The sequence below is a fragment of the Amborella trichopoda genome, chromosome 2, assembly GCF_054954075.1.
Source record: "Amborella trichopoda isolate Santa Cruz 75 chromosome 2, AtrichopodaSantaCruz75HAP2 v2.0, whole genome shotgun sequence".
In the NCBI taxonomy this organism is placed as follows: Eukaryota; Viridiplantae; Streptophyta; class Magnoliopsida; order Amborellales; family Amborellaceae; genus Amborella; species Amborella trichopoda.
In genome coordinates, this window is record NC_142337.1 from 65,558,367 (window position 1) to 65,571,050 (window position 12,684).

Genomic DNA, 12,684 nt, shown 5'->3' on the forward strand with positions numbered 1-12,684 from the left:
TCCACCCTGATCCTCATCTAGATCAGTTGGATTGACGATCCAAATTGTCCTTGAGATGTCTGGATCGGTGATTCAAAGAAAATTTACAATAAATAAAGTAAAATAAAAGACATTTATAGGGTGGGATTTAAGAGGAGGGGGAGGGAGACCAAGGACAACATTCGATAATCTTAAAGACAAAAAATAAATGAAAAGAAGGGTTTTAGGGAGAATTGGGGTGAGAATCCCTACCATTATGAAACTAGTTCAGTCCCGACCAATTCTACATCCAGATCAGCGATCCATACAGGACATGGGCATGTTTTAAAACACCGAATGGAACAATGGACATTGATGACTCCATGCAGGGTATTGTTTTCATTTGAGATCTTTCCCCTGAAGCTCTTTTTATAGGTAAGATCACCTTTTTCAGGGAACTTTAGACAAACCCATATGGGGCTTTCCCATGCCAATTTTGGTGGAGTCTGATAAGAACTAGCGGGAATTTGTTGGAAGTTATGACCGATTGCTGGCCAATTTAGATCAAATAAATTGTAACTTGCAAGCCAAGTTGGATAGCTTTGGCGGTTAACACGCTCTTTGGGCCACTTCATTAGAGGTATTACTTTTTGGAAAAAGTTTATATAAGGGATCAACATTATACTGTAGAGCTACAGTGCACTTTAAAAACCTATCGAAAAATTTTGTTTCGTCACCAGAGATTTCTCCAATTGATCATCTTGACTTCCATATGTATGGATATGAAATAAAAAATGAATTTTAAATCTTATAAATAGTACATCTTGTAACACATTATTTGAACAACCTATTTTTAAATTTTTTTAGTATTTATCGATTTGTTAGATCTGCATCATTTTTTAAACTTTCAATTTCATTATAGAGGTAAAAATAGACTCTTATGTCATAATGAGAGTTTCGGCATAAAAAATACATCTCTTAATAAGATTTTGAGGTACACTTTACCGTGATGGTTTAAAATTGACACCTTCTACAAAGCCTCCCCTTACGTTTTTTTTTTTTCCTAGTCATCAAAGAATATGTTAATACAAAAGACAAGGGGTAACTTTATTCATGTCTACACTCCACGGTAGAAGCACATCAGTTTCTATCAATTCTAATTTTATTTGTTTAAAATGGGTAATTTGTTTTCTATGTACCAATTTATTTTGCAATTTGCTATTAGTGAATAAAAAAACCAATCTTTTTAAAAGACATAAAGGATACACTTTATTAGTGGAAACAAAGAAAAATATTTGTTTTCCTAAATTCCTTGCAGACCTTGTGCCTAGATGGCTAAGGTTGCATCTCTATAGATTCCTTAAAGAAGACTTCTAATAAATTTTACCTTTTTATTTTTTTATATTGTTTTACTAGAGGTGAAGTAAATGGTTGAAACCATCATCATTTCCTTTGACCAATGAACAGTTGGGTTTTGGGAGCAAATAGGCGAGAAATGGGGAGACGAATTCAGTGTGGGCCCCAGCCACTACATTTTTCTCACAATGCCGATAATACCCTTATGGTCTTTCTATTTTTTCAAAAGAGTACAGTTGGCATGCACAGGGTGTAGAGGTAAAGTGCCATTCAAATTTTATTATGGTATATAATTTTGATATAAGATGTTATTATGATTATTTTAAAATCGATTTTTATATTTAATTATAAAATTTAAAATTTTAAAAATGATTAAAATCAAGTAAATCTATAAAAATTTCAAAATCTAGAAAATGGACGATGTAAATAATATATTGTAAAATGCACTATTTTTGAGACTTAAAATCTTTTTATTTTCCATAGTCATACATCTCGATGTCGAGATGATCAATCAAAAGGTTTTTCAACATTAAAACTACCTTTTCCGATGGATTTTTTAGGCATCCGTAGTTCTACATTATAGGTTGCATCCTTATATAATCTTTTTCCTTCTCAAAAATAAGATTTTGAGGTTATCTTTCTTTCAAAACATTTTTTTTTTTTTGAGGAAATCTAATGAAAGGTTGAGAAAACTCTCCTTTATAATTCTACAAATAGTATAATATAATATGATTATCTATTAAGAGATCATTTATCTTTCGTACATGAAAGTCACAATCATATTTGTTGCTTAAATTTCAAAACGGGTGGTTGTAAAAGTGTCATTGATTAGACATAGTTCCAAAAAAAAAACAAAATCTTAAACTCTATGACGCACCCCAAGTCGTTCAATTTGACATCTAATGAGTGAGAATGATGATGACCTCCATGCACAAAAGATAATTTATAAATCCTTACTACAACACTATTCACTTTTTGTACAAAAAGGTCACAATTAGTCGTAGCAATTGAATGTTGTATTTTATGTATTGTCATGCATCATAACTTTTGAAAAAAACTATTTTGGACTTTATGTTAATTAACAACACATCTCTAACTGCTCAGTTTCACATTCAATGGTAAATAATAACGGTGACTTTCTTCTATAAAAAATAAATAACCTCATTATATACATTTCCAATTCTAAAATAAATTATAGGCCCTATTTCTTAGAACAATAAAATCACTGATTGTTCTTTGTGATGTTTCAAGACTTAGAATCGTCTCTCGAATTGCCCACCGCCCGTATCGATCCATATATCCAATTTGAATAACTTGAGTTGGCAAAATTTTAGTAAAAAAATAATATTATGGGGGGAACTAGACTTGGCTCAACGACTCACCAAATTCATTCCGGAGTGAATCCCAATCCAGGTCGCCGAGTTTTAAAACAGTAGTTCTTTGATAAGGTGGAATTACATCTCATTTCAATTTCAGTTTGATTGAAGTGACATGGTAATTTGACTTGGAAATAATCGATTGGGATATTAGTTCCCCAAAAAAATAAAATTTTAGATAAAAATTAAGATGCTTTTTTGGGAAATTTAAAGTCTTTCTACGTACCTAGGGCACATGGCCATTTTTCAAATTTAGAAGACTAAGTTGATTAGTTGTGTAGTAAAAAACTAGTAATTTTGGGAGATTAGGGATGAAAGGAATGCTTGCGTAAGCAAGAGAGAGAAAGAAGAGAGAGAGAGGCAATCGTCCCATTATCTCCGCCAAATCCGTGGATTTTAAATTCTCACTCTAATCTCTGCCACCCAAACGTGGGGGTGAAGACGGCAGAGATCCCTCGACCTGCTCTTTAAGTTTCTCCATGTTCTCACGCAACTTTCCTTTTCTCATTCATTGCTGAAATTACCTCTGCCCACTGCACACAATTTCATCAATGACCTTCCGACAAGAGCTCTATGTTGCATATTATTTTATTTATGGCTTATGTGCTTATTTATTTCTACCTTTGCTCTACCTCATAATGCTTCCCCTTATCTTCTCATTAAAAAATGGGTGTCCTTTGTATATGGTTGTAATTTTAATTAATCAAAGTAAGGTGCACTTGCAAACTTTGTAGTGAGATGTAATTTTGGTCTCAATCCTTCTTAATATGTTACAATGACATATTTTATCTCTAATTATAAAATTTTAAATTTCAAAAAATATTGAAAACAAAAAGATCTATAAACAAATAAAAATCTTGAAAGTGAACAGTTCAAATAATGTATTGCAAGATGTACTATTTTTAAAATTCGAAATTTATTTTCATATATCTATCTCTATGTTGATATTATGAGTTGGTTGTTTTTTTAACATCAAAGCAAAACCTTGCTCAAAAGATTTTAGAGGTACATCTCAATTCTACAGTTTAAGCTGTCAATCTTATATTAAGTTTTTCATTTAAATTGGGGTGCGGTTTGTATAGAGCCTAGGCTTTAAACAATCAAATTAGAGTATACCTTCAAATAGTTTCGAGAAATATGGTTTCAATATTCAAAATCTTTGTGATAGCATTAAAATATATTTTCATATTTATTTATAAAGTTTAAAGCTTCAAAAATAGTGTAGATCGATAGACATATGAAAACTTGAAAATAGATGGTCCAAAAATGCATTACAAAAATACACTATTTTCAAAACTTGAAATCTCTATCTTTTTTTTTTTTTTTTCTCACGCCCATGCTTCATGATGTCAAGATGATCAATTTGAATATATTTGGATGTCAAAAACACCTTCTTCTAGATAGCCTCAAATTTGATTGATTAGAGCTTATGCTCCGTATAAACTTTTCCCTTTAAATATTGCCCATCTAATTCGAAACCAAGTCAATCCATCTAACTTGATAGATCGGGATAGCAAGGTGGGTGATTTATGGATTGAGACGCACCAGAATAATCGTGATTCTTTCAATTTTGAATTTTTTTTTTGTGTATTGTATCTCTGCAACGATTCAAATCAGGTGTCTGGCGATTCAGAGGCCGATTTCTGTACCAAATCACTGTTTCGCTCTTTTGATTTTTGACCTTTTTGCTTATGATTTTTAGAACTCACTGAACTTGCCTTCTTAAGCAGTTCATATGTAAGTTTGAGTTAACAAATTCATTCCAAAAGCTGAGAAAGAGGAAAATGTGTGAGCATTATGGATATTTTGAATGGAATGGGGGGTTTTCGGGTAGTCATGAGGTGTTTTAAAATGGTTTTTATGGGAAAGAAAAGCCATTTTGATGGGATCTGATTCTTTTGCTGTTATTGAGACAAACAAAGGGGTTGAGGGTTTGCAGAGCCGACAGCTCTGAACCCCACAGGCCTCCCTCCCATTCTTTAATTGAAAAATTAAATAATCCCAACACCCAATTACTCCTTTCCATTAAAGAAAGCCCCTCTTCTACACTCCCAACACACTCTCTCTCTCTAAAAAAAACATCATCCACTCCACTTCTCGTCAAATCCTTCACGCTCTCTCTCTCTCTCTCTAAACACCCATGCTTCATTACTCTCTTTCTCTCTCTATAAAGACCCATGCTTCATTATTCTCTTTCTCTCTCTGTAAAAACCGTGTCCATTACTCTCTTATTACACTAGCACCATCTACTTCATTGCTCTCTCTCTCATGTCGACTTTATGAGTCCATTTTCTCTCTCATCACTCTTTTTTCTCACTATATATACATGGCTTTAGCCAAGAGTTGGAGGAGTGGCTTCCAAGAGCCTACGGTGAGTGCAAGAGCCCGTGCGGGTGGATGAACCCCTGTTGGAGAAGCAGGGCACGTGCAAACACACGTGCTGTCCTCTTTGCACGTGCTCCCCTTCTCCAACATGGGTTTCACACCTCTCTCTCTCTCTCTAACCTTGAAGCGTTCGTTGTTGGTGCGGCTCCAAGAGACAAGGGTACTTTCTCCCTGAGCTTTTAATACATTGATGTTTAATGCTTTTATCGTTTTATTTGCCTTAGCTAAATGAAACATGCTCAAACTTCGATTATCTCATTCCTCTTCTTTTCTAGCCTCCAAATAAAAAAAACAATTCCTCTTATCCAAACATGGACTTTGAATTGCCCCATCTTTATCCATAAACTCCTCTCTCTCTCTCTCTCTCTCTCTCTCTCTCTCTCTCTCTCTCTCTCTGTGAAAATTCCTTTAGACTGGTTTGAACTTGTTGCTGGTAAGTTCCAATGAGTGTTACCTTTCAAAAAAAAATGGAAAAGGAAAAGAAAAGCTACATTCCAGTACAAGCTGCACATATATTTTCTTAATTTGGAAAGAAACCATGGTCTTATCTCCCCAAAAGAAATTGCATAGCTTCATTATAGAAGAGTCAGTTTGATTAATAATCTATTTGGTATTATCAACCCAAGTTTTGTCTGCACAAAATGTCAATCTCTCTCTAAAATTTGTGCAAATGAAAAGAAAAAGGTGATGGCTTTCTCTCCTGAGAAAAGCAAGCTGCATGATTTTCTTCTTTGAAAACTTAATTATGTTAACAACCATCAAATGCTTGTGGAGATTATCACAAAAAATGAAGAAGAACATTCATGAGCAAATATATTTTTCTACTGTTTTGCCCAAGTATAATTATTACATAGAGAGAAACCTGACCTCTGAGACGTGTGTCTGTCATGTTTTTTAATCCATTCTATGCTTCTTTGAGAAGCGTCATGATGATGAGGACCTCGAGCTTCAATAGATTGCATCCTACGCAAGAGAGAGAGGGTGGCAGGGGTCGTGGAGTTGATTCAAAGAGTTGAACACGGAATGCACGTCGATCGAGGTGTTATGGTTGTCCCATGCGGGTCCACCTGAGGAAATGATAGGATTGGCTCTCCCTAGAAATGATGAGGGTCGAAAATTCTCTCTCTCAAGGAATGATGAAGGTGGTGAAACAACAAACTATTCTATCTCTCTCTCTTACTTAATGCATGAAAATCCCATCAATTTTTTTGTCTCCCTTTGACCCCATTCCTCTCAAGTGGCCCCTTCTTTACGCTACAATACTCGTAAAGCACCCATGTAATCTAGGTCTGATTTTGATCTCAAATCACATTAACACCCTTTTTTTTTTTATTTAATGAGACTTTTTAACCTTGGTACACGGTTATTACGATTAATCTTGACTATTAGATGTAAAATTAGATGTCTGTTTATTTTATTGACCATGTTTAAAGTTCAAATTTCTTTTTTTTTGAACTTTATGATGTATCCATGAGATCAGATTTCACATCAAATATTTTTTTAATAATTGTGACGCTCTATACCAAAAATTTCACATCGGATAATTATAAGCCGTTGTTGTCCCCCGGTACTAAAGGTAAATAATATCTACAATCGCCTTTTTTTTATTTATAATATTATATAAGAATAGAACTCGAAATGTTGTGCGATGAAAACTCGGTGTCTGCCGTCTTGAGTTAAGACGGATTCCTATTTTATCTCGGTTAAATGGAATGATTCTATCTCTCTCTTTCTGGAGAAATCAAAGATCATCCAAGAAATCAAAATCTGCTTCTGTCTTCTCTCTCTTATGTTCTTTGTAAGCACCCAAAGGGACAACGCCCAATGAACACGGCAGTCCCATCAAATCTAGTTTAATAATACCAAATTGTGCTCACCTCACTCCCCGTATTGTGCCTCCTATTTTTGCACCGTACTGCACTACTGACTGCTTTACTTAGAGAGAGAGAGAGATACTAGTTTACTTAGAGAGAGAGATGATGAATACCAAAGTTAGCTGAGGCTCGCAAGTCATGCATTAATGCATGCTTGTGCATGTGTTATTGACTTCTTGACTATGAAACTAATGAGATATAGATGGGCATCAAAAATAACATTAAAATCTACTATGCATGACGTAACGAAGTGTAACAACTCTTTATTTATGTAATTGAAACCAAATTAAGGCCCCACAAACTGATATGTATCCGGTGACTTTCAACCTGAAAAAGCCAAGTATTTATATTTCATTCCACAAGATTAATTATAGAAAAATTATCACAAATATAGGTTAATTTTTATCTATTTAAAAAAAAATTTCAGACTTTCATAAACGTCATTTATTTCTTTTTATTTAATTTTGAGCTGATCAAAATTACCTTCACAACCCTTATATAACTTTAATAACTTGAATTAATATTACGATATTTAACACCATCAAACCTAAACTACGTTATAAGACATTTTAACTAACGAGTAAAATGAGAAGAGTTTTTTGTTGACAAAGTTAACTCAGAGGCAATGACGCCAGCACAGTAGTCAGTACGACGTGTGCCTTCCTTCGCTAGTGAGAGAGAAGAGCGGGTATCTTAGACGGGGAAGAAATTCAGGGTTGTAAATCCTTGTAAGAGGGGGTGGGAAATTGGGGTTTTTGTACAGCGGGAGATCCTTTAGCGAGAGAGAGAGAGAGAGAGAGAGAGAGGTTTGATTTGTGGAAAATCGTTCTTCTTGATTTTACAGCAGACAGTGAACGACTTTAGCAGTTTCTCAGAGCTGTGAAAGTTTGGATTTAGAAAATTTTGAATAGATCCCTCTGGCTTCTCTTATCTTTTTAAAGGCCTTGTTGTTTCTCTGAGAGCGGGTGGTATTCAATGGTTTGAGCCTTTTGCATATTTTGAGAGAGAGAAAATTAGTGCATGGTGGACCGATTAAGGCTTGGATTTATGTGGCAATTGAGTCCCAAACTGTCTGAATTTAGTTGAAAAAGCCCATATGGATAGAAGAAGACAGTGATTTCGAGTTTTGCAGTGCTCTCTATATGCGAAAAATTGATCATTTGAGATGGATAGGAGGAAGATTTTAGGTAGGCCTAGGAGGTGTAGCAGGCATAGGGGGTTTTGGATGGGAAGGATGACACCTCTCTCGCAGTCCCATGTTGCCGCCCTCAAACGCCTCTCTCTTCTCTGGCCCATGTTCCTACTCTCAAATCCCTCTATGTTCTCTTGCCCATGTTCCTGCCCTCAAACGCCTCTCTCTTCTCTTCTTAACAAGAATCTCTCCTTTTTTTTTTGGCAAATGCCGGCTGATGTTTTACGGCACCCAAATATTAATTCAAGTTATTAGGGCATTTTAAATACCATATAAGATGCGATGGTTTTTATGGTAGTACGACTATTTCGAAATTTATTTTAAAAAGAAAAAAAAAAAAAAATGTGTGGACGAGATTTATGATAGTTAGAGTTTTTTTTTTTCTAAACGAAAATTAAGATATATTTGTGATAATTTTTTATTATTTTAAATTAAATTTTTTTATATAATCTTGATTGTACTTATTAATTAATGTATCGCATCATGCAGATGAAATATATGGCAGCTCGGATAACATAACTAACTTCTTGTGAAATAGCTCATCATATGGCAGCTCGGATAACATAACTAACTTCTTGTGAAATAGCTCATCAACCGAATATCTTGAGCCATCTCCAATTTTGTTTTCATTTGAGTTTTAAAACGCAAATGGGTAGGGATTTAAATCAGATTAACATGAAATATCTCCAATTTGTTTTCATTTGAGTTTTAAAACCTAAATGGATAGGGATTTAAATCATATTAACCTGAAAATTAGAGAGAGAGGGAAAAGATGGGATTAGCCCACTAGCTCATATGAACATATGAGCCCAATAGCCCATATTGAATCTAGGCCGATATGACGATTACAGATATCTAATAGTAAATTTTATTTATTTTTTTACAAATCTAAATTACTTGAAATTTTAAGTGTGTGTTCTTCTCATCAATGCGCATCTAATTAAAATATAAAAAAAATTATTCATGAAACATAAAATGATCAAAATACCTCCTAAATCTTTTCAGGGGTATTTTGATCAATTTATTTCATGTAAAATATTTTCTTGACATTTTTTGAAGATTCATCTATTTTTTATGAACACATGCCTAAAATTTCAAGTGATTTGGATTTATAGAAAGAAAATTAAAATTCAAATACTACCGAATATATGTGATTGTCAGATCGGCCCATATTCAATCTGTGACGTTGGGCTTATATGTTCAAATAAGTTAATGGGCTAATCTCATTTTTTCCCATATATATATATATATATATATATATATATATATATATATATATATATATATATATATATATATATATATATATGTTGATGTCCCCCAAATTTGTGATCCAAACTTACTCCTTAGATGGAGCATAGAATCTTTTAACAAGAAAGTAAAAAAGAGAACCAATATGTGTGTTCACTATTTCATAGATTGTTTTTCTTTATATATTTTTAGTTACATAAATTTTTGGAATAATTTCATTAAGTGAGAAAAGTTTTCGGAGTTCTTTGCTTCATAAAAAGTTAAAAACATGTCATTTTGCCACAAATTTTGGAAGATTTCTTTCCTGTCAATTCCCGTCTTTTGTTTTCTAAAACTCTTTGATGTGGATTTAAAAGGGGCTTTTGATGAAGTTTTCAAAAGATCAGGAGCTTGCTTTCTCGAAAAGTTTGTGATGGGATACCATGATATTTTTTTGAGTCCCACAACAAAATGGCATCATCACATTCTTTATGGTTTGAAAGATTGATGAGAAGTCCACTTTCTTTTTTGGCTGGATAATAATTATCCACTTTTAGAATAGTTGATGATGTGATTACATTGATAAAAATTGGATTTTATTACTGGATCATAATAATGCTCTTGATATTAGTGTTCGAAAAATCAAACAGGCATCGGAAACCGGACAAGTGCCACTTCCGAGTACTCAGTAAACCGGCCAATTCAATTGGCCTAACTGACAAGTCCAGACGAGTAAAACAAATTTTAAAATAAAAATATAAGAAATATGGAAAGCATATCTAAAACATGATTAAACAAAGCACAGCCAAGCTCAAAATGAATGAAAATAATGGATTTTAAAAAATTGATTTTTGCACAAGGGTAGTTTTTGAAACTTTATGGGAAAATATAAAAATAAGTATTCATACCTAAAACACTTTCCTATATTTGTCTAAATGATAAAAAAATTCAAAAAATGCATTATAAACCAATCCTTTTTTTTTCTTTTGAGATTTTATATAAATTTTTTTGGGTTATATTTAAAATACTCAGACGAACCACCAAAACCAAAAATTCAAAAAACGCATTATAAACAAATCCATTTTTTCTTTTTAGATTTTATATAAATTCTTTTAAATTATATTTAAAATATCCAGGTGAACCACCAAAACCGGATTGACTAGTGCCGATTCCAATTTGACTGGCATTTTCTGCTGGATACTTTAAGAACTCCCATAATGCAAGGAAATATTTCTTCATAGGGTTGCAGCTTTCTCTTTAAGACGAAAGAAAAAAGAACTTGATTTTTCATTCAACTCTCTATACGGTTGGGGCACATTCCTTTGTCTCTACCATCTCTAAAATATTTTTAGAATCATCGATCTTATTTTACATATTCCACATTTCATAGTTCGTAAGAACCTAATTATATAAAGTGAATGCTTCACTTATAGGAGCTCTTCCAATATGGAAAAATATAAGAAAAAATTCTAAAAACCATAAAAATCATTGAGGGTCTACTTGAAAATTATTTTTAAAAATACTTAAATTACCCTTATTCAGTGTTAAGAATTTATAAAGAGCCTGTTTCAATAATTGGCCCCCACCTAAGAAACCCCAATAAAATGATTGGTGTACCCCTTTCAGGATGGATCAAAATATTGAAATGTCTCTATTTGTTCAGAGTTACCAATTATAAATAAAGACAATTTAAATATTCATAAAGATTTTTGGTTCCGGAGTAAAAGTTAAAAAGTGAGTCCTTTAATATTATTAATTAAGATTTTTGAACCCTCTTGACTATGCAAAGGGGTTCTCGATCCTTTAAAGGATATTTTGCGTATGATAAATCAAAAGGTACCTCTACGAGCGCGTCATTTATTTTTACAAAAAATTCAACCCGAATTTGAGAAAAGATTATTAGACACCTTGTTGGTAAAGCTTTGTTTGGCTTCTTTCTTTGAATGAATGTGCCATCCAAAGAGCACATTATTCATAAATAAGCCCAAGTGTCTACCAAGGTGTCGACTCATCAAGTCATTAATGGCATTATTGCAACTGAAAGTCCTACCTTCAAAAGCCATAAGGTATAAAGAACTTATTGGAAGCTAGGAGGTTAAGAAATTGTAACAAAAACTCAAAAAAAAAGTAGGAAAAACATACCGCCCCTCCATCACCCTTCCAAAATTAGGGCTGGCAATGGACCGAACTCCGGGAACCGCTGGGTATGAGTCCACACATTGGACCCACCGGTAGGGTTCAAAACTCTCATAATGAATCCGAAGATTCTTAAGTAGGGCTGGCAATGGACCGAACCCCGGGAACGGCTGGGTATGAGTCCACACATTGGACCTGCAGGTAGGGTTCAAAACTCTCATAATGAATCCGAAGATTCTTAAGTAGGGGTTCAGGTACCAGTGGACCCATCCCATAACAGACTCGAGACTCGAATTTGTTTAATCTTTTAAATACCTACCCTTCATTTTATAACAAATGCCCTTGCATTACCTCTCTACATCATTTAGATGTGGGACTAAATATTTTCCCCACAAACCAACAATTTTCTCTCTCTCTAACCCCTCCCATTGGAGTTTAATTGAGGAGGCACTTGGCAGAGATTTCTTGGCGTGGTTTCTTAAATTCCATTGCAGGGCTTGGTGTCTGTCTCTTTCCATTGCATAAAAATGCATGCAGCAAAATTGCACATAAATACATGGAGCGAAATAGGGGCCAGCTGGCCAATCTCTGAATTTCCGTATTTGTCTCTCTCTAACTCCACCCTCTTTTATTTTTTGTGGAAATAGAGTTATACCCTCTTGTATATTTTGTGGAAATAGAGTAACGCGGGTGTAAGCACTATAAAAAAAAGCAAGAGAGTTTATGTTCAAACCAGTGTTTTAAAAAACGCCGAGTCGTCCGGTTCGATTCGGAAATCGTAAAAGTGGATCGAATCGGCTGAGAACCGGACGATTCTGTATAGTGACTCGCCGATTCACTGTACGGAATCGGCGAGTCCGTACGGTTTTTTTTTTTTTTTTTTTTTTTTTTTTTTTGTAATCCATGATAGATTTTTTTGTAATACTTGATCGATTTTTTTGTAATCCATGATTGAATTGTTTTTGTTTTTTTGTAATCCATGATCGAATTTTTTGTTTTTTTGTAACCCATGATAGAATTTTTTGTAATCCATGATCGAATTTTTTGTAATCCATGATCGAAATGTTTGTTTTTTTTCTTGTAATCCATGATAGAATTTTTTGTTTTTTTTTTTTTTTTGTAACCCATGATAGAATTTTTTGTAATCATGATCGAATGTTTTGTAATACATGATCGA

General features: G+C 33.7%; 2 long non-coding RNA genes across 2 annotated transcripts; one reads left to right on the forward strand and one right to left on the reverse strand.

Annotated features, from left to right (window-relative positions):
- The first annotated feature begins 4,883 nt into the window (after positions 1-4,883).
- LOC148783431 (uncharacterized) lies at positions 4,884-6,614 on the forward strand. The gene is made up of 2 exons (XR_016050218.1): positions 4,884-5,235; positions 5,998-6,614. It is a non-coding gene; the product is annotated as an uncharacterized LOC148783431 (long non-coding RNA).
- On the reverse strand, positions 5,666-11,802 carry LOC148783432 (uncharacterized). Its single transcript, XR_016050217.1, has 2 exons — positions 11,514-11,802; positions 5,666-7,276 (listed from the first exon to the last, which is right to left on the reverse strand). It is a non-coding gene; the product is annotated as an uncharacterized LOC148783432 (long non-coding RNA).
- Positions 11,803-12,684: the final 882 nt, after the last annotated feature.